Genomic DNA, 20,824 nt, shown 5'->3' with positions numbered 1-20,824 from the left:
AGTATGTCCGGGATATTATATTCATCTATTCTTGTTGTATCTTCCTGATGCGCTATTTCATTTTCATATTCTATCTGTTTTTCTTCATTCCAAACTGAGTCTATTGTATTTTCATGCTGACAATATATAGTTTTCCAGTATTTGATTAATTCCTCTTTTGTTTCTTCCTTATTTAGCTTATTTCCTTGTTCTCCATAAAGTTGTAAAACTTTGCTATGGGCTTTCTGTCTGTTCATTATTCTATCAATATTCTCCCAGAGTTTTTTATTTTTATCCATTTTTATTTCTTCTGTTATCTTTTTTTTTCAAATCTAGTAATTTCCTTCTTTATCATTTCTTGCACTTCCCTCTTCTTTTGATCATATCTCTCTCCTAATACCTTTTTTTACTTCGATATTGGATTCATTTCTTTTCTTTCTGTTTAAATCCTTCCTTTCCTTTGTGCCTTTTCTTATTTCATCGTTCATCCAGGGTTGCTCACATATATTTTCTTCATTAAGAACTTTCCTTTTATATGCTCTTGCCAATTTTTCTTCTGCAGCCTCTTTTATTATCAGATCCATTCCTTCTATTCTGTCTATTTGTCTATCACTTACAATTTCCTCTACTCTTTTAGTGTATTCTCTTAAACTATTTTCATCTGTCCTAAAGTATTTTACTTCCTCCCACCTTCCTTTATTAAAATTTTTGTTCTGTTCACTCATGAATTCCAGTTCTATAGTGATCAGATTATGATCCGAGATGTCAAAGTTCAGTTTTTCATCGTCTATAATAATTTCCCTAAAGTTTCTATACATTTGTTCGTTTACTAGTATGTAGTCTATTACACTTTTTTTGTTGCAATCTTTCCCATGTATAAATACCTTTATATCTTAAATCTCCATTCAATAGGACTAACCCATGGTCATTCATCCAATCGAGAATCATTTCCCTATTCCTGTCTAAATTCTATTTCCCAATAGCATCAGTTGATGAAGCTTAAAGAAAGATACATGAAATAATGAATGACATTAAGGCTTGGATGTTAACAAAAAAGCTCAAGCTCAATGAAGATAAAAGTGAATGGACTGAGCCAAAATGAATCAAAATATCTAAAAGAATGCCTGAATAAACTAAAACTAGAAACAAATGTTAACATAAGACACATGACTGACAAACATAGACTATCTGAACCAAGAACAAATAGTAAATTTGGTGAAAGGGCTTTCAGCTACTGTGCGTCTAGACATTATAATAAACTGCCAACTGATATGAAGGACTTAAAGGGAGAAATTGAATTTATGAAGAAACTAAAGACTAATTTTCACAAGATCATATGATTTAGAAGATGCTACAATCAAGGAATTGTATAAGTTATAATGAAAATGTTTCGTTAGATTATAGCTATTCGCTCCGCAAAATATAGCTTGCAAAGCTCCTAAGCTTAAACCTATTACTGTAATTAGGCTTATCTTATACCATAAAAATATAGTTAATGCAGTTTTTAATCTTTATTTTTTTCCATTCTACCGTGATATCAGATAGAATAACATCTTGCTATCATTGTAATTAGAATTTAGTTCTTTAATGTAGAGTAACAACTTCGAGATAAAAGGAAGAAGAGGAAGCGTCGACCACCCGCACGATGTAAACAAAGCTTCAAATCAAACTTCAAAGTCAAACAGTAGTTTTGAAGCCGATCTTGATACGTATATCTTTGCATATAGTGACGCGTGTCTTTGCTAATAAGCAAATATATTTTATTAATAGTGAAAAGAATACTCTACGATCTATGTTTCTAAAGCAGTGTGAAGCAATTCAAGATCTTTGGTGGACCAAAATCGAGACAGAAAGGAAAGGTAACGTGGAAAATGGCATGGTGGCGAGCGATTCTTTCATATTGTCAATTCGATTTCCTTAATGAAATAATATTTATCTTGGTCTAATATACGATATTATGGAGCTAGTTTTACTATTTATGAAATACTTAGGTTTACATTGTCAGGAATTAAGCTGGTTTCGAAGCAACCTCAGGATTGAGACTTAGTTTTAGGGTAAACTTAGGATACGGCAGTCCAATGGGGTCCAGAAGGGTTCATATGACCCCCTGGTAGGTAAGAAGGCAAGGATAGGGCTCCTAGGTTAGGGTAAGGGGAAAATATCTTAAGGGTAAATGGTGTTCTTGTGTTTTATTCAATTTTAAAAGGTCTTTTATTCCAGTAATTCAATATAGAACTTTAAAATGACTTAAATAAGATAAATATGGCTTTCTCCTAGTTATTTGCATTAAAACAGTTGTAAGTAATCCACAAATACATCAGAAACAGCATATTTTCTTCATTAGGAATATTGTGCTACAGTAAATATTTACCCACATTTTAATTACTGACGTGGTCTGTACCAATTAACTACAAAAGCTTCATATAAAACTTGAGTGGTAACTTAACCCTTTTACCCCCAAAGGACGTACTGGTACGTTTCACAAAAGCCATCCCTTTACCCTCATGGACGTACCAGTACGTCCTTGCAAAAAATTGCTATAAAAATTTTTTTTTCATATTTATGATACTTTTTTGAGAAAAATCAGGCATTTTCCAAGAGAATGAGACCAACCTGACCTCTCTATGACAAAAATTAAGGTTGTTAGAGCAATTTTTAAAAAATATACAGCAAAATGTGCTGGGAAAAAAATAACCCCCTGTGGGTTAAGGGTTGGAAATTTCCAAATAGGCGGGGGGTAAAAGGGTTAATATTGTAAATTAAAGCTAACATTAAGATTTTAATTATCTTGAAGATAAAAATAAAAAGATTTGACAAGCAAATTCTCGGAACATTTTATGCAAAGGAAGACTGCAATTTATAAGAGAAATTTGGAACTGCCAAAAAACCCTTTGGAGCCTTTGTATATCAGCGGCCAGATCCTCATGCATCCATAAAAAATGGAAATCAACTAAACTAAACTTTCCCCCCTAACCTAACCTACAAGCCGTGTCCTTACCTACTTATCTAACTTGGGGATAGCGCCCCCACTGCGACCTCCCTTAGACTGCCGTATTCTAAGTCAGCCGCTATCATGCATACAGGTGGTCACTATCATACATACATCGCAATCCTTTTAATATTTGATTATCATTTTAAGGTTTCGGCTTGTATAATCACATGTTAAAGAAAGAATTCAATGTGTGTCTACGGGTTAGAGTTGTATGTTAAGGACGTGATGTCACAGATAAAATTGACCGGAGAATTATTGGGTCCTTTGATTGGCCAGACAGTACTGTATTGGATCCTTCTCTGGTTATGGCTCATTTTTCCTTTGCCTACACATTATCATTATTATTATTATTATTATTATTAATTGCTAAGCTACAACCCTAGTTGGAAAAGCAGAATGCTATAAACACAGGGACCCCAACAGGGAAAATAGCCCGGTGAGGAAAGGAAACAAGGAAAATTAAAATATTTTAAGGACAGTAACAACATTGAAATGAATAATTCCTATATAAACTATAAAAACTTTAAGAAAACAAGAGGAAGAGAAATTATATAGAACAGTGTGCCCGAGTGTACCCTCAAGCAAGAGAACTCTAACCCAAGACAGTGGAAGACCATGGTACAGAGGCTATGGCGCTACCCAAGACTAGAGAACAATGGTTTGATTTTGGAAAGTCCTTCTCCTAGAAGAGCTGCTGACCATAGCTAAAGAGTCTCTTCTACCCTTACCATGAGGAAAGTAGCTACTGAGCAATGCAATTGCAGTGCAGTTGTTAACCCCTTGGGTGAAGAAGAATTGTTTGGTAATCTCAGTGTTGTCAGGTGTATGAGGACAGAGGAGAATCTTTAAAGAATAGGCCAGACTATTCGGTGCATGTGTAGGCAAAGGGAAAGAACCGTAACCAGAGAGAAGGATCCAATATAGTACTGTCTGGCCAATCAAAGGACCCCATAACTCTTTAGTGGTAGTATCTCAACGGGCGGCTGGTGCCCAGGCCAACCTGCTACCTACTAAATAGTCTGGCCTGCTTGTTCCAATTTTTCCTCTATCCTCAGACACCTGACAACGCAGATTAATTAACAATTCTTCTTCCCTCAAGGGGTTAACTACTGCACTGTAATTGTTCAGTGGCTTCTTTCCTCTTGTGAGGGTAGGAGAGATTCTTTAGCTATGGTAAGCAGCTCTTCTAGGAGAAGATCACTCCAAATTCAAACCATTGTTCTATGGGGAAGGAATTGCAATTGCGTAGTGTTAATCGCCCGGACCCGTCTACTTTGACTAAGTATTGGTTATGTTGTCTTGTTTCCACGACGATACCTGTTCTCTCCCATCGTCCCCTGGCATTGCCTGCCTGATTCTGCAGCCGGACCCGGTCTCCTGGTTTCAGAGGCGGCAGCTGCCGGGTGTTGGGCGTCAGTTTTTCTACTTGCTTGTTGAATCGCAGGGGTTCCTCTTGGCGTTCCCATGTGTCCCACCATATTGGGTGGACTGCTGGATTGGAGAAGACCTGCGTCTCAGGTGCCACAGGTAGCAGATCCTTGAGGTTTTTTCCGAATATGATCTAGGATGGTGACATGCCGGTTTCCTGGTCTGGTGTGTTCCTGTATTGGAGTAGGCCTGCTGCTACAGCTTCAGTATCTAGGCTGCCGTACGTATCGGTGTGTGATGTCAGGAGGCGTTTCATGGACTTGACTGCTGCTTCCGCCCGCCCATTTGACTGGGGGAGGTACGCAGATGAGAGACGGTGTCTGACTCCCCAGTGCTGCAGTAGGCTCTGGGTCTCCTTTGCAGAGAATTCAGGTCCCCCGTCGGTGCTTAGTTCCTGAGGCACTCCGAAGGTAGCGAAGTAGCACAGGATAGCTTTGCTGAAACCCCTGGCCCCTGTACCCGATGTCACAATGTAGGGCCAACCGGTGAATCTGTCGACGATGACCAGGTAGCCAGTGCCTTTCATTTTGAAGAAATGCTCTGCAATGGCTTGAAATGGTTGGGTTGGGACGCTCGGTTGTGTCGGCGGCATGCGTGGTTGTGAGGGTGACATCCCCCAACATGCTTGGCAACTGTTCCTTGTGTTTTTGATGTCTTTGGTGAGTCCTGGCCAAAACACAGAACCCTGAGCTCTGTTTTGCGTTTTGTTAGTTCCTTGGTGGGCCGCGTGTAGGGCTCTCAATATCTCACCCCGTAGTGCGGAGGGTATCAGGACTCTTTTATCCATCATGATGACGCTATCCACTGTCGACAGCCTGTCCCGGTACTACCAATATGGTTGTAGCTCTTCAGTTAGTTCGTCCCTTGTTGATGGAAAGCCGTTTTCAATGAATGGTATCAGACTTTGCTGGCAGGGGTTCACATGGGTGCTTCCTTTGACTTTTTCCCATGTCACAGCTCCGATTGAGTCTGTTGTCAACCGTACCACTTCTATCACAGCAGCTTCCATGTCGTCTAGGTGGTTGGGTGTCGAGCGAATGGCATTTATAGCCGTTATCACCTCCGATGTGTTTGGCTGTGTATTGGGTGAAGGGTTCCTTGATGTGGCGTCTGCTGCGGGTATGTCTTTTCCTGGCACGTGAATGATTCGGTATCTCAACCTTAGTGTTCGCTGCTTGAGTCGGAAAAGCCTTGGGTTCGTGATGGTGTCTGGTTCTTTGTCCCCTAGAATTTTCACGAGTGGCTTGTGGTCCGTTGCTATTATCAAGTGTTTGCACCCCATGGTGAAGAATCGGCTGTCTTCGAGTGCCCATTCTACGGCAATTGGTGCTTACCGCTTTTCTGCGTCCTTGAGAAATCTCAATCCTGCTAGGGTGGTCTTCCAGCCATCTGGGCAACATCCTGGTGTGAGGGCCTTGCATGTACAGTGTTTCTGACGCAGCCAATACCCGATTCCGACTTTTGACCAATCTGGGTTAAGGAATGTTGTCTTGTCTGGGTTGAAGATCTCGACCCCCTTCTGGATTTCGCGTATAATTGCTGCCTTCGACCTATCGAATGCGTTCTCGAGTTCCGGGTCCCACTGGAAGCGTACCTTTGGGCTGAGTAGGGTCCTGAACGGTTCCATTAAGTCACTTTTTCTGCCATAGTGTGATACCTGGTTTACTAGTCCGAACCATGCCCGAATGTCTGTGATGTTCTTTGGTCTTGGGAACGTTGCAATTGCATTCAGGTACAGTATATTGGTAAGGGTTTTACCTCCGTTTCTCCAACCTGGAATCCTGCAAAGTTCACCTCTGTAGATGAGAATTGGAACTTGGCTGGGTTGAGAATGACACCGTTCCTTCCTACGAGTTCCAGGTAATTTATGATGCGCCACCAGTGTTCCTGTAAGTTTGAGTCCCACAGTAAGGTGTCATCGACACATTTTGTCCTCTTTGGGATGTCGGTAATAATCGCATCATATCGTTGTGTGTATGCATCCTGCGATGTGAGAAAGCCCATGGGTGCGCGACGGTAGCGGAATCGTCCCTGCTCAGCGAGGAATGTTGTCTTGTGTCTCTCCTCTTCGCTGATATCAATGGAGTGAAATCCGTTCCATGCGTCAGTGACCGTTTTGTATACACAAGGAGGTACTGCTCTGGCTTGCTTTATGGGTGGGATGGTGTGATGTGTTTCTCGAACGCAATGCCGATTTAGGGGCTGTGAGTCCACAGTGTGGCATGGTGCCATCTTTTTTTTGTGTGAGAACCATGTTGTGTAGCCAGGTCACTGGTGTGTTGGGTGGTACGGGTTCAATCACACCCGGTGCTACGGGTCTTTCCAGTTGGGTCGCCACCTCTTTTTGCCAGTGTACCGGTATGTTTAGGGGTCTCTTTGTCACCATTGGTTTTGCCTGAGGGTCGATGATCTCTATCTCCATGGGTGGTCCGGTCATTGTTGGCAGTGGCTGGTGTGGACACGTGTTGAAGGTTGACGATGCATTTCGTTCCAGTCGCCACGCTTTCATATTTTCGGTAAACTCTGCTGACGGTTTGAACATCAGGTTGGCTGGTTGCCGGGGAGGTGGAGTGCGGCGTGGGCATCCGCACTCTGCGAGTGAGTTGTTACTGTGGGACTTCCCTTCATTTAGGCATACTGCGACCATGCCTGTGGCACCAATCCCGGGAAAATCATGGTCGATGATGCCAAGCTTCGTCATAGCTACTCAGCTGATGTAAAACTTGTTGTCGGTGTCCGTGACATGCACCGTGGCAGTTGTTGTGATGTGCGCTCCTTGCTCATTCTTGCCTGATAGTATGAGGTGTATGGAGCCGAGCACATTGATTTCCTGGTTGTTGGCTGCGAAGATGCGTCTGTTAGCTGGCCTGAGGTGTTGCTGGTGTAGACCCATATTCAGGCACGTCTGAGCCCCGGAGTCCGCGACCGCCATAATGGATGAGGATTTGTTCGGCATCTTTTTGTTGTAAGCAGCAGGGTTCCCCGATATGCGGATGGGTATCATTGGGTGAGGTAAAACTTCCTTTGAGGAGTTCATCCCTGACGCGTATACTTTGTTTTTTTCCGCTTCTGTGGCCTCTTCTTGTGTGCGATAGAATAACGCCCCTGCTTCAGTATCTGCCGATAATTGCCGCGGCTTCCGTTGCCATTGGACGTTTTCCCTCCAGCATACTAGACACGACTTGAACTCCTTTACTTTGCCTCTCACTTTTCCGAACTTTGGAGTGAGGCGTCCGCACTGGCAACGAAACTGATGTCTTGAGGTGTCTTGTTCGTCACCCTTTTTCGGTTTGGTTGAGGGGGGTGTGTTCGTTGTCATTTTCACTTGTTTCTTGTACCCGCTGGCTGATACTGATGGGTTTGCAGAAATTAATATAAAATTAATAATTCGTGCTTTTCCTAAAACGTATTTGTTCCGTAACCGAAATACAAACCACGCTATTTACAAAGGGTTTACTTTTAGCGCAGCTGAAATGACGAGCCAATAGTTTTTAACGAGGGTTAATTACCCCCGCGCTAGTTAGCGGGGGGTGGGGAAGGGTAGCTTGCTACCCCTCCCCCCTCCACACACCGGTGACTTGCTTCACTTCACTTTTGGCTCGGCGGTGATCAGACGTGTCTGTTCATCGCCTTCGTGACAGCCTTTAATTTTCTTCTTTTTCTTTTCAGCTTGTGTGATTGGTTGGAAGTTGACCTTCAGTTGTTTTCTTTTATTTAATATGCGGACATGCCCTGGAGTTGCCGGCCGTCCTTGTGGGACTTTCATGTCGGACGTGATTACGGATCCTCACACCCTCTGCCCTCAATGTCGGGGCCGACGGTGCGACCAGGATAACATGTGCCGTTAGTGCAGGGAGTGGTCTGCCTCCCAGTGGGAGAGGTTTGGCCGTCGGCGTAAGAAGAAGTCCAAGAGAGACCGTTCTCCTCCGGGGTTAGCCTTGAAGGAGGAAGGTTCTCGGGACTCTTCTTCCGCCGCCCAAACCTCCTCCGAAGCTCCCCCTCGTCCGCCTCCTAAGGAGAGTCGTCCGAGTGGGAGCGCAGGCTCTTGTTCTGTTTCCCTACCTTCGGTGGGGGGAGAGGGCGTCGCCTCCCATAGCGAGGCGGTTCCCCCTCCTCCTCCGGGGGAGGTTATTGATAATGATGCTTTATCCAGTGATGATCTGTTACAGATTTGGTCGTCCCTGGGGCTTAAGGGCTTGCCCTCCAGGGTTGCTCTTATTGACCTTGTCTCGTTGGGGGCCGCTGTTAAACAGTCGCCGGTGGTAGCGGAGGTAGACCCTCTGTCTATTGTCGACGTCGTGGTGACAGAGGCCTCCGACGTGGCTGGGCCTTCCGACGCAGGTGCTGTTGCTGGTGATGGTGCTCTAGGCTCTCCTCCTCCTTCCGTGCATCCTTCGAAGGGGGAAGTGAGTCCTTCGGTCTCGACTGCTGCCCAGCTTCCTTCTGAGGGAAGTGTTTTGAAGGAGACTCCCCTTCGGAGGACCGATGGTCCCGACGATTTCCCCCGAGGCCGCCTCCGCCGTAAGGCTCACCGCCCTCTACGCCACAAGGGCCTCCCTTCCCCTTACAGGGGGACTAAGAGGCGCCTTTTTGGGTCTTCGTCCTCCGGGGGGGACTCTCCTCGTCAGCCTCAACCGACTGCTCCGCCCTCCTTGAACCTCTCTGCAGACCGCTCACCATCTCCTGCCGGATCTTCGCCTTCTGGAGAACTCGTCACCCGACGGGCAACGGTCCCTTCGGGGCTAAGGGATTCTTCCCTTACGCGAGCAGGGCCAGCGCACAAGCGCTCTCCTGCTCGCCAGCGATCTCCTGCTCGCCAGCGATCTCCTGCTCGCCGACGCTCACCTGCTCGTCGGCTCTCTCCTGAGGTTCGCCCCCCTCGCCAGCGCTCTCCTGCTCGTCAGCTCTCTTCCGAGCGTCAGCGCTCATTTGAGGACCATCGCCCTGCGGTCTCTGACCACCCTTTAGTTCCTGCTGAACTCCCTGCTCACCATCCACCTGGTCCTGTGGCTACGCAACATCGTGCTGCGCGTGTGTCAGAAACACATATTCGCCAACGCGCCAGCGATCTTCCCGTTCCTGCTCGTGAACCTATCCTCTCACAGGACACGCGTCGACCTTCTGCTCGCCAGCGATCACCAGCTCGCCAGCGATCACCAGCTCGCCAGCGATCACCTTCACATGCTGCCCGCCATCGCACGAACCTGCATGATCGCCCGCTTACGCATGCTGCTCCTCATCGCAATACCCTGAACGATCGCCCTCCTGCGGATGCTGATCACCATCGCACCCTTTCTCGCGATCATTCACCTGCGCATGCTGCTCGCCATCGCACAACCCTGCACGATCGCCCGCTTACGCATGCTGCTCCTCATCGCACAACCCTGAACGATCGCCTTCCTGCGGATGCTGATCACCATCGCACCCTTTCACGCGATCATTCACCTGCGCATGCTGCTCGCCATCGCACAACCCTGCACGATCGCCCGCTTACGCATGCTGCTCCTCATCGCACAACCCTGAACGATCGCCTTCCTGCGGATGCTGATCACCATCGCACCCTTTCACGCGATCATTCACCTGCGCATGCTGCTCGCCATCGCACAACCCTGAACGATCGCCCGCTTACGCATGCTGCTCCTCATCGCGCAACCCTGAACGACCGCCCTCTTGCGCGCGATCATTCACCTACACATGCTGCTCGCCATCGCTTACCATCACGTGGTCATTATCGCCAGCGATCTTCTTCACCTACGCGGCAGCACGATCCCTCGCCGTCGCGCCATCGCTTGCGTTCGTCGCCTCGGACACGTGTTCATTTACCTGCCCACCCTCACGCCCACTCGCCTGCGCGCCCTTGCGACCGCTCGCCTGCGCGCCCGCGCGACCGCTCGCCTGCGCGCCCGCGCGACCGCTCGCCTGTGCGCCCGCGCGACCGCTCGCCTGTGCGCCCGCGCGCCCGCTCGCCTGTGCGCCCGCGCGCCTGTGCGCCCGCGCGATCACCCGCGCAACCATTCGCCTTTGCGCGACCGTTCACCCTCGCGCGACCATAGTTCGCGGCGAATTCCACAGCCGGTGGTAGCAGCAGGGACGCGTGCTCCTAGACGGCACTCGGGATCACCTCCATCCAAGCACAGGTTGGTATTGCAGGACGAGGACAGGTCATTACAGCATTCTTCCCCACCTTCTTTTCAGGCAGGTACCGTCGTGTCCACTCCAAAGGATCGCCCGATCCCTTTCACCTTAGCGAGGATTTCGGACTCTGTGTCCTTTGAGCAGCAGACTTGGTTTGGTCCGCTGGCACGGGCGTTAGTGAGGGTTATGAAACCAGCACTCGCCGGCCAGGGTAACAAACCAGCGGCTGTCTCTCCTACGCTGAAGAGAAAGAGAGGAGTGGACTTCGTGGTGACTTCCCCCAGGGCGAAGTTGGTTCCCAAGAGGTCGGTCTCGAGGGTCCCCTCTCCTGCACGAGTACTCTCTCCTTCTCCCGTGGACGAGGCCTTTCCGTCCTCAGGTGAGTCCAGTGGACCGGTAGTCTTCCCCTCGGCACCAGGGGGGGAGACTTCGCTTCAGGCAGGAGAATCGTCTCGTGAGGAAGGGGCCCCTCGAACCTCGTTGTTGGGATCCTGTATCCCTCCTAGGAGGGAGCCCAAGGATTCCAAGACCATCCCTAAATCCTCTGCAAGGATTCGACAGGAACCCACGACTACCCAGGGGAATGTCCACGTATCACCCCAGGAAGAGATTCCTGGGGCAGGAGACTTAGCTGCCAGCCCGCAGGGAGGAGAACAGCAAGAGTCCGAACATGCCTTCTGGCAGGTCCTAAGCCTGATAAGGCAACTTAACAGTCTTACGGATCCAGTCATCCCCCCCCCCCCGTGAAGGCAAAGACACGATTCTGGATGAAGTGTTCGACGTTCGGAAGGCCCCTAAGACCAGTGCAGCTCTGCCCTGGTCTCGGGGGCTGAAGAGTGCCAGAGCTAGGGCCAATGCTCAGCTCGCACTTCTTGCCTCCTCCAGTCGTTCCACTGCCGGGAACAAACTCATCCCTCCTCCTCGCCTTCAGCAGAGGAGGTATTTCGAGATCCTGGGTGAGCACAACCTCGCTCTTCCTCTCCATCACTCTGTGGAGGAGCTGGCGAAGGGAGTTCCCTTGGAGAAACTCTCTGCCCGGCAGGTGTCGTTCTCGGCGGCAGAGATCCTTAACCACGAGAAGGTCGCTAAGTGTGCCATGCAGGCCACTTCGTGGCTGGACTTCTGGTTAGGATCTCTGGGCATCCTATTGCGATCTGAGGACTTGTCCAAGGAGACCAATAGGAAGGCCCTAGAGACCTTCTTGCTCTCGGGCACCCGCTCCATCGAGTTCTTGGCGCACCAGGTTACCACCCTGTGGGCCAACTCGGTGTTGAAGCGTCGCGATGCTGTGTCCGAGAGATTCCATCCGAAGGTCCCCGCCGTAGATGTGTGTAGGCTCCGACATGCCTCCCTCCTGGGGGAGAGCCTGTTTGAGCCTCAAGACTTGGAGCGAACGGCTGAGAGGTGGAGGAAATCCAGCACGGACTCCCTCCTCCACAGGGCCCTTACAACTCGGCCCTATAAGCCTCCAGCCCCGCCACAACAGCAGCAACAGCCTCGTAAGGCTCCAAAACAGGCATCGGCAGCTAAGAAAGTGGTGTCTAAGCCCCAGCCCTTTCCAGCCAAGGTCAAGAGGGGTGGTAAGTCCTCCAGGGGAGGCAAGACTTCTAGGGGTGGCGGCCGCGGCCGCAAGCCCTAGGGGTGGCAGTCCCCCTGCGTGTCCACCTGTGGGGGGATGCCTTCAGCGTTGCGTCCGCAGGTGGCAACATCTCGGGGCCGATGCTTGGACGATCTCAGTGATCGGCCAAGGTTATCGCGTCCCGTTCACGTCATCTCAACCTCCCCTGACAGCGAATCCAGTGTCGTTGAGCTCCTATGCCATGGGATCGGCAAAGGGGCTGGCCCTTCAGGCCGAAGTCAAGACCATGTTCGAGAAGGGTGCTCTCCAGGAGGTCGTGGACGGCTCTCCAGGCTTCTTCAGTCGACTCTTTCTTGTAAAGAAGGCTACTGGAGGCTGGAGACCCGTCATCGATCTCTCGGCTCTGAACAGGTTTGTCAAACAAACCCGGTTCAGCATGGAGACAGCAGACACGGTCAGACTTGCGGTGAGACCACAAGACTTCATGTGTACACTGGATCTAAAGGATGCGTACTTCCAGATCCCAATCCATCCGTCTTCCAGGAAGTACCTGAGATTCTGCCTAGACAACAAGATCTACCAGTTCAAGGTGCTGTGTTTCGGTCTCTCCACAGCTCCTCAGGTGTTCACCAGAGTGTTCACCCTGATTTCGACTTGGGCGCACAGGAACGGCATTCGTCTCCTTCGTTACCTAGACGATTGGCTGATCCTAGCAGACTCGGAGTCGACCCTTCTTCGGCACCGAGACAGGCTTCTAGATCTTTGCCAGGATCTGGGGATCGTGGTAAACCTCGAGAAGTCCTCTCTGCAGCCGTCCCAACGACTGGTTTATCTAGGCATGCTAATAGACACCAATCTCCACAAAGCCTTTCCATCAGACGACCGGATAGCAAGGCTGAGGAGGGTGGCGGAACCTTTCCTCAGGCGAAAAGAACTCCCCGCCCAATCGTGGTTGCGTCTCTTGGGCCACCTATCCTCCCTGGCCCGTCTGGTTCCAAACAGCCGCCTCAGGATGAGATCCCTTCAATGGCGGCTCAAGTCCCGGTGGAATCAAGGATCCGATTCCCCGGACACTCTGATCCCAATGGGGTCTCTGGAACAGACGGACTTGCGGTGGTGGCTGGCCGACGAGAACCTGCGAAAGGGAGTGAGTCTTCTCGTCCTTCCCCCGGAATTGACTCTGTTTTCGGACGCGTCAAAAGAAGGGTGGGGGGCGCACGTTCTGAACCAGAGGGCCTCAGGCCTTTGGTCAGAATCAGAAAAGTGCCTACACATCAACCTGCTAGAATTGAAGGCCGTCTTTCTGGCCCTTCAACAGTTCCAACGGTTCCTGGCGGGTCACTCCGTGGTGGTGATGAGCGACAACACCACGGTAGTGGCTTATATCAACAAGCAGGGAGGCACTTTTTCGCAACAGCTATCCCATCTTGCAGTAGAGACTCTGAGGTGGACCGAAACCCACTCGATAACACTATCAGCTCGCTTCATTCCTGGCAAGAGGAATGTGCTCGCCGACAGTCTGAGCAGGGCTTCGCAGATAGTGAGTACCGAGTGGTCTTTGGATCCTCAGATAGCCAACAAAGTCCTGACTTTGTGGGGTTCCCCGACGGTGGACTTGTTCGCGACAGCCTTGAACTTCAAGCTGCCCCTGTACTGCTCACCAGTCCCGGACCCCAAGGCACTCTGGCAAGATGCTTTCCAGCAACGGTGGGACAACATCGACGTGTACGCCTTCCCACCATTCTGTCTGATGAGAAGGGTGCTCAACAGGACCAGACTATCGGTCAACTGTTCCATGACTCTAGTAGCTCCGCTATGGCATCACGCGGAATGGTTTCCGGACCTTCTGCAACTCCTGACGGAACTCCCAAGGGAGCTTCCTCCACGACACAATCTTCTCAGACAACCCCACTCCGGTGTCCCTCACAGGGCCGTAGCCTCGCTTCGGCTTCACGCCTGGAGACTATCCAGCGTCTCCTCGCGGAGAGAGGCTTTTCGCAACAGGTTGCGGAGAGAATGTCTCGGCACCTGCGAAGGTCCTCTGAGGGAGTCTACCAAGCGAAGTGGAGAGTCTTTTGTGGTTGGTGTCGTGGAAGGGGTATCTCTCCACTCGATGCCACTATTCCAGCAATAGCGGACTTCCTTGTGTATCTGCGAGAAGAAATGCGCCTTTCTGTCTCGGCAGTGAAAGGCTATCGCTCAGCCTTAAGCTTGGCCTTCAGATTGAAGGGCGTGGATATTTCTTCATCGCTAGAACTCTCTTTACTCATACGTAGCTATGAGCTTACCTGCCCCCAGTCGGAAGTGAGACCCCCTCCTTGGAACGTGGTTCGAGTTCTCAGGTCTCTCAAGAGACCTCCCTTCGAGCCATTACGCCAGGCCTCCGATCGCCACCTGTCTTGGAAGACGGCTTTCCTACTCGCCTTGGCCTCGGCCAAGCGAGTTAGTGAACTTCATGGTCTCTCGTACGACATCGCCCATTCAAGGGGATGGGGGGAGGTAACGTTCAGGTTCGTCCCTGAGTTTGTGGCCAAGACTCAGAATCCTGGAGTGCCGGATCCTCGGTTCGACTCTTTCAGGATCGCGAGTCTCCGTTCTGTAACAAACGACCCAGACCAGCTGCTACTATGCCCAGTGAGGTGTCTGAGGTACTACTTGAAGAGAACGGCTGCAGTCCGTCCTCATGTGCGAGCTTTGTTTGTGAGCACAGGCAGGACAAAGAGGAGGGTCACCAGGAACACCATCTCTGCTTGGATTCGAAGGGTTATCCACCATGCCCTGAATCCTGACCCTCCTCCGTCACGTCGCCCTCGGGCCCACGATGTCAGGGGTATTGCTACATCCCTGGCCTTCAAGAGAAACTTCTCTGTGACGCAGGTACTTCAAGCGGGGGTCTGGAAGCGTCAAACGACCTTCACAGCCCACTACCTGCAAGACGTGACCCACAGGAGCCTCGATACGTTCTCTATCGGCCCTGTGGTGGCTGCACAACAGCTGGTCTAACCTCAGGCTCCTTTTTGGACAAGTAGCAGTAGGTTGAGGGCGTTGTTACCCGGTCTTAGTCTGTGTGAATGAAAGAGTATGTCTGACCCTTACTTCTTTCTTCATTCTCCCCTCTCTTGGGGAAGCAGCATCCTGGTCCTCGCATAGCTGACCTCGACCTCTGCAGGTAACCCATGCTTCTTTGTGCTCCTAGTATTAAGCTTAATACTGTTGCGTCTCCCATACCCTGACGAGGTGGTATGGGGAACGTCCTATCCTAGAATTCCTATCTGAAGGTCTCAAGGTCAACTTCATAGGACGAGTCACACTCTCCTCCTCACACTACTTATGTAGGCCACTCGTTCCTAGCGATGCTAGGAACCTGTGAGGTACAGGGGCTCCCTCTCTCTAGTGCTGCTCACTAAGGGATCGAGCCCCCGGGCAAGCCGAAGTCAGTAAGGCTGGGGACTTTCCACCCTTCCTAAGGGGTAAGTCACCCTTTGTAAATAGCGTGGTTTGTATTTCGGTTACGGAACAAATGACAAATTCGAAGATAATTTGTATTTTTCCTAACCATACAAACCTTAGCTATTTACTCATATGTGCCCGCCATCCCTGACCCCCAAGTCAAGTCCTACCTCTAAGTGAAGTGAAGCAAGTCACCGGTGTGTGGAGGGGGGAGGGGTAGCAAGCTACCCTTCCCCACCCCCCGCTAACTAGCGCGGGGGTAATTAACCCTCGTTAAAAACTATTGGCTCGTCATTTCTGTTGCGCTAAAAGTAAACCCTTTGTAAATAGCTAAGGTTTGTATGGTTAGGAAAAATACAAATTATCTTCGAATTTGTCATATTTGAATTATGCATAATTTTTGCATTTGTTTATTAATAAATTTTTTTTATGGAAAGAGGAAAAATATCTCAGTTTACGATTTTTGAAAAATAGATTTTGGAAAAATTTTTACATATAACTTCTATTTGGTTTTGGAATTAGGCTTGCAGCTTAGCTTGTAATAATAACAACAACAACAATAACAACCACTTGGATTGTATCGAATTAACTTGCGGTAATATAGATGTATGGAAATGAATTTCTTCAACATGATATTTGGGGAAAAATTTTGTGGTAATTTTGATGAATTTAAAACGTTCGACTTGATTCTAATGCAGTCTCCCCTATTACAATTTTTCAATTAATAAGAAGAGGTCATTATGAAGGTAAATAGCCTTTATTTTATATTGTATTTATCCATATTTTGGCAGTTTTTTTTGGCGTAGCTCGGGTGAGAGAGATGATGAAATTATGCTGATTTAAGTTTTAGTTATATCGAGTTATACAAAATAAACGTACACTTGCAAGAAATTAATTTTATGTAATATAACTGTGTATTCTAGAAACAGATTTTAATAGTCAAAGGTACCTGATATCTTGAACAGGTAAAAAAATATAAAATAAACATCCTATAAATCAATATTCATTCTTGATTATAGAATAACTAGACCAGATTAGTAATTTATTCTAAAACGTTTGTTCTAAGTCTGATTTAAAAATAATCTTAAGAAAATTAACGAAGGGAACTTTTATACCTAATGAACTAAGTTTCAGGAAATTATTGGTAATTGAACTTTTACAGGTATTTGGATAATACCCTCGGCATGCAGTCTACTCTGTTGAATCCCTCTCAAGTGGATCCCCTCTCAAGTGGATCCCCTCTCAAGTGGATCCCTCTCAAGCAGACCCCACTCTAGCGGATCCCTCTCGAGCAGACCCCACTCAAGCGGATCCCTCTCGAACAGACCCCCCTCAAGCGGGTCCCTCTCGAGCAGACCCCCCTCAAGCGGGTCCCTCTCGAGCAGACCCCCTCAAGCAGGTCCCTCTCGAGCAGACCCCCCTCAAGCGGGTCCCTCTCGAGCAGACCCCCCTCAAGCGGGTCCCTCTCGAGCAGACCCCCTCAAGCAGGTCCCTCTCGAGCAGACCCCTCTCGAGTAAACCCCCCTCAAGCGAACATCCCCACAAGTTGACACCCACAATGGGACCACCATAGGCAATAAGGTAAGTCAGAAATCAACGAAGCACATCATCGTAGTTTCTAGATTTGTCCTTCCCCAAAGTTTGTCTAAACATTTTATTTATTTACAGGGACATTTTCTAGTACATTATAATACTCAGTGCTTCATGGTGAGGGAAGTATTCATTTAGTATAAACACACACACTTTCTTGCCCCATCATTTTGTTTTTCTTTTTGTCTAGTTGGAAAGATATTCCATAAACGTTAAGCACCAGTTCGATTAGGTTATCTTTTAAGTTTGTGCAATCACATTTAAGTGTCAGGTCATCATAAAGTACATTATAAACTAAAGATCACATAAAAATAGTTTTCATTGTAATCCAAGAGCTTTTTAAGGATCTAGTGCACTATAGCTATTTCGATGCACATTTCCAATATGCAGGGATTACGTTAAGTTAAAATTACTCTTAAAGCATGACCACCTTGAAATCAAAAGTTAAAACTAGATTATTCATAAACCATCAGTTGAGTGACTTACAGTATTTTTCAAAGACAATGTATATCAAAAATTTGTCAGCATGGTTGTAATTCCTGGGCTATTAATTCTTGCTAATTCCTGGGCAAGTAGTTTATACTAATTCACAGTGGCCTTCGTCCCATCAATCTACTGTCTGTGGAGTACAGTAAACTGGAACTTCTTTTCATCCTATGTTCCAGGTTATTCAGATTGTGGCAGTCTTCGATTGAAGATGGCTATCAGCTAAACATTTTCCCAGTTATTCAATTCTATCCTAATGTTGTTAGTTTCGAGTAGATGGGTTAGGAACGAAGTAGTTAGGGTGAGAACAGGTGTAAGAAATGAGTTAGCAGCTAGAGTGGATATGAATGTGTTGAGGTGGTTTGGCCATGTTGAGAGAATGGAAAATGGCTGTCTGCTAAAGAAGGTGATGAATGTTAGACTTGATGGGAGAAGTACAAGAGGAAGGCTAAGGTTTGGGTGGATGGAGGGAGTGAAGGAAGCTCTGGGTGATAGGAGGATAGATGTGAGAGAGGCAAGAGAGCGTGCTAGAAATGAGAATGAATGGCGAGCGATTGTGACGCAGTTCCAGTAGGCCCTGCTGCTTCCTCTGGTGCCGTGGATGACCACGGAGGTAGCAGCAGTAGGGGATTCTGCATTATGAAGCTTCGTCTGTGGTGGATAATGGGGGAGGGTGTGCTGTGCCACCCTAGCAGTACCAGCCGAACTCAGTTGAGTCCCTTGTCAGGCTGGGAGGAACATAGAGAGGAGACGTCCCCTTTTTTGTTTCATTTGTTTGATGTCGGCTAACCCCCAAAATTGGGGGAAGTGCCTTAGTATAAGTATGTATGTTGTTAGTCAAACTCTTGGTGACATATACAGCCTGTCATCGCTAGATTTTATACAGTTAGGACTTTTTTTTACTTGTCCGACGAGGTTATGAGTGAGGTCAAGAAATGCATAACTATTCCATTATTAAAGAGTTTCTTTTCCGTAGTTCTTACTTGGATTTATTATACTGGACCTCTTATTGAAAGTAAGTTAAACAGATAGAAGCTGGCTTTCAGTTACTAATGATAAGGTTAAAGGTTTAGAGGTTGCTCATGAATGGGAAAAGCAATGAACAAGTTGTCCTAGATACGGATCATATATACTGTACTTATAATCAGCATCCACGCACCCTCTTCACCCAAACTAGTACCAGGGAAGGCTAGGCAATGGCTGCTGATGACTCAACAGATAGACCTATAGGCTCCCCCAGACCCCACAGCCTTAGCTCACAAGGATGGTGGGGTTGCAGACACAAGAAACTATAGAGCTTTAGCAGGTCTGAGCAATTGTCTACCACAACCCTTTTCCTAAATCCTTCTGATTTCTCTTTTCAACGCCTTCATTCTTGTTTAATTTCTCGCTTCCTTTGTTTCACACATCTATTATTAATCCAGAAAACTTTATTTTCTCAACAAACGTAGAAACTTAAACACCCTCTAGATTCTTCAAATCCACAACTGAGGACTCGGAAGGGTTGGGAAATGGCGAGATGAAATATTAAGCACACTGGTCTTCAAATGTCCTTTTGAGTTCTCTTGCTTGAGGGTACACTCGGGCACACACTCTTATCTAATTACTCTTCCTCTTGTTTTGTTAAAGTTTGTATAGTTTATATAGGAAATATTTATTTAATTATTACTGTTCTCAAATTTTTTTTACTTTTTTTCCATTCCTCACTGGGCTATTTTCCCTGTTGGAGCACCTGGGCTTATAGCATCCTGCTTTTCCAACTAGGGTTGTAGCTTAGCAAGTAATAATAATAATAATAATAATAATAATAATGATAATGATAATAAAAGCATCGTCACTTTTGTCTATCCATTCACATCATGCCATTTGTCAAGACCCTTTGATTCTTTGCCTCCAAATACTATTTTCGGTTTTATTCATTCTTGTTACGGAGAGATTACCCATTACTAATAACTTTGTTCTTTTTCAGGTCTTTGGCTGTTATTTCCACTTCTCACAAGCCTGAAATTAATAGATTCTTCTATGATAATAGAATACGTTCTATTGTTCCATTGGACGAATGGTGAGTGTGTCTTTAATTCTTTTTAGAATTATCAAGAATAAAGTTGCATGTGATTTGAATACAGAATATCTGAAATATGATTAATACAAAAATAATTTTCTTCAGTGGTCTTTTCATTTTTGAAATTGATAACAAAAGTAGTTTTTAACACCGTAGTACTGTAGTCAAGATTATTTTTCATTACATAATATAGAGAAATTTGTCGCAAAGACTTAACAAACAATTATGGAGGAAGTATATATAATTTGCCGTTCACTTAACCGTTTTACCCCCAAAGGACGTACTGGTACGTTTCACAAAACTCATCCCTTTATCCCCATGGACGTACCGGTACGTCCTTGCAAAAAAATGCTATAAATAATTTTTTTTTCATATTTTTGATAATTTTTTGAAAAAATTCAGGCATTTTCCAAGAAAATGAGACCAACCAGACCTCTCTTTGACAAAAATTAAGGCTGTTAGAGCAATTTAAAAAATATATACTGCAAAATGTGCTGGGGGAAAAAATAACCCCTTGAGGGTTAAGGGTTGGAAATTTCCAAAGAGCCTGGGGGTAAAAGGGTTAAACAGTGTTCAGCATAGATTCTTTGAACTATGACAGTAAACCTTCAAAGGGCTGTTTATCAATTTTAACGCAACAGGACAACTTTTCTAAAGATCCTTAGAGGTTTGAAAAGTAGGACAAGAGATTGTAATATCCTTATTCTCATATGTTTCTTTTCCCTCAGGTTGATCAAATATGAAAAGGAAGTCAATAGATTAAATGGAAGAATTGTGAGGAATAGTTGAAGCCATGTCATACATCGATGATGGTCTAAGCCAGTTTGCCATCTGGTTTCAGAGCTTCTAAAGGTAAGACATTGAACTTGGTAGAGTTGTTCTATTGATTTGAGGTAAATGCAAGAAATTATAAAGACAGCTTATTTTTGATGGTATGAAATAGAATGTGGTCTTAAAACTTTTGTTTCTTTTGAAGCCTGATATAATGTGGGTCAAGTGGTTAAGTCTACTATTAGGTGTAACGATGATATTATTATTATTGCGTGCTAAACTAAAACCCTAGTTGGAAAAGCAGAATGCCATAAGCCCAGGGGCTCCAACAGGGAAAATAGCCCAGTGAGGA

At 46.9% G+C, this 20,824-nt stretch overlaps 1 long non-coding RNA gene across 1 annotated transcript; it reads left to right on the top strand.

Moving 5' to 3' along the window:
* Positions 1-1,613: 1,613 nt before the first annotated feature.
* On the top strand, positions 1,614-20,614 carry LOC137636112 (uncharacterized). The gene is made up of 4 exons (XR_011042942.1): positions 1,614-1,838; positions 16,726-17,144; positions 19,609-19,701; positions 20,430-20,614. It is a non-coding gene; the product is annotated as an uncharacterized lncRNA (long non-coding RNA).
* The last annotated feature ends 210 nt before the right edge of the window (positions 20,615-20,824 follow it).

This window comes from Palaemon carinicauda, unplaced genomic scaffold (genome assembly GCF_036898095.1).
Source record: "Palaemon carinicauda isolate YSFRI2023 unplaced genomic scaffold, ASM3689809v2 scaffold231, whole genome shotgun sequence".
Lineage (NCBI taxonomy): Eukaryota > Metazoa > Arthropoda > Malacostraca > Decapoda > Palaemonidae > Palaemon > Palaemon carinicauda.
The sequence above is the reverse complement of the archived record's forward strand: the minus strand, read 5'-3'. Positions and strand labels throughout refer to the sequence as shown.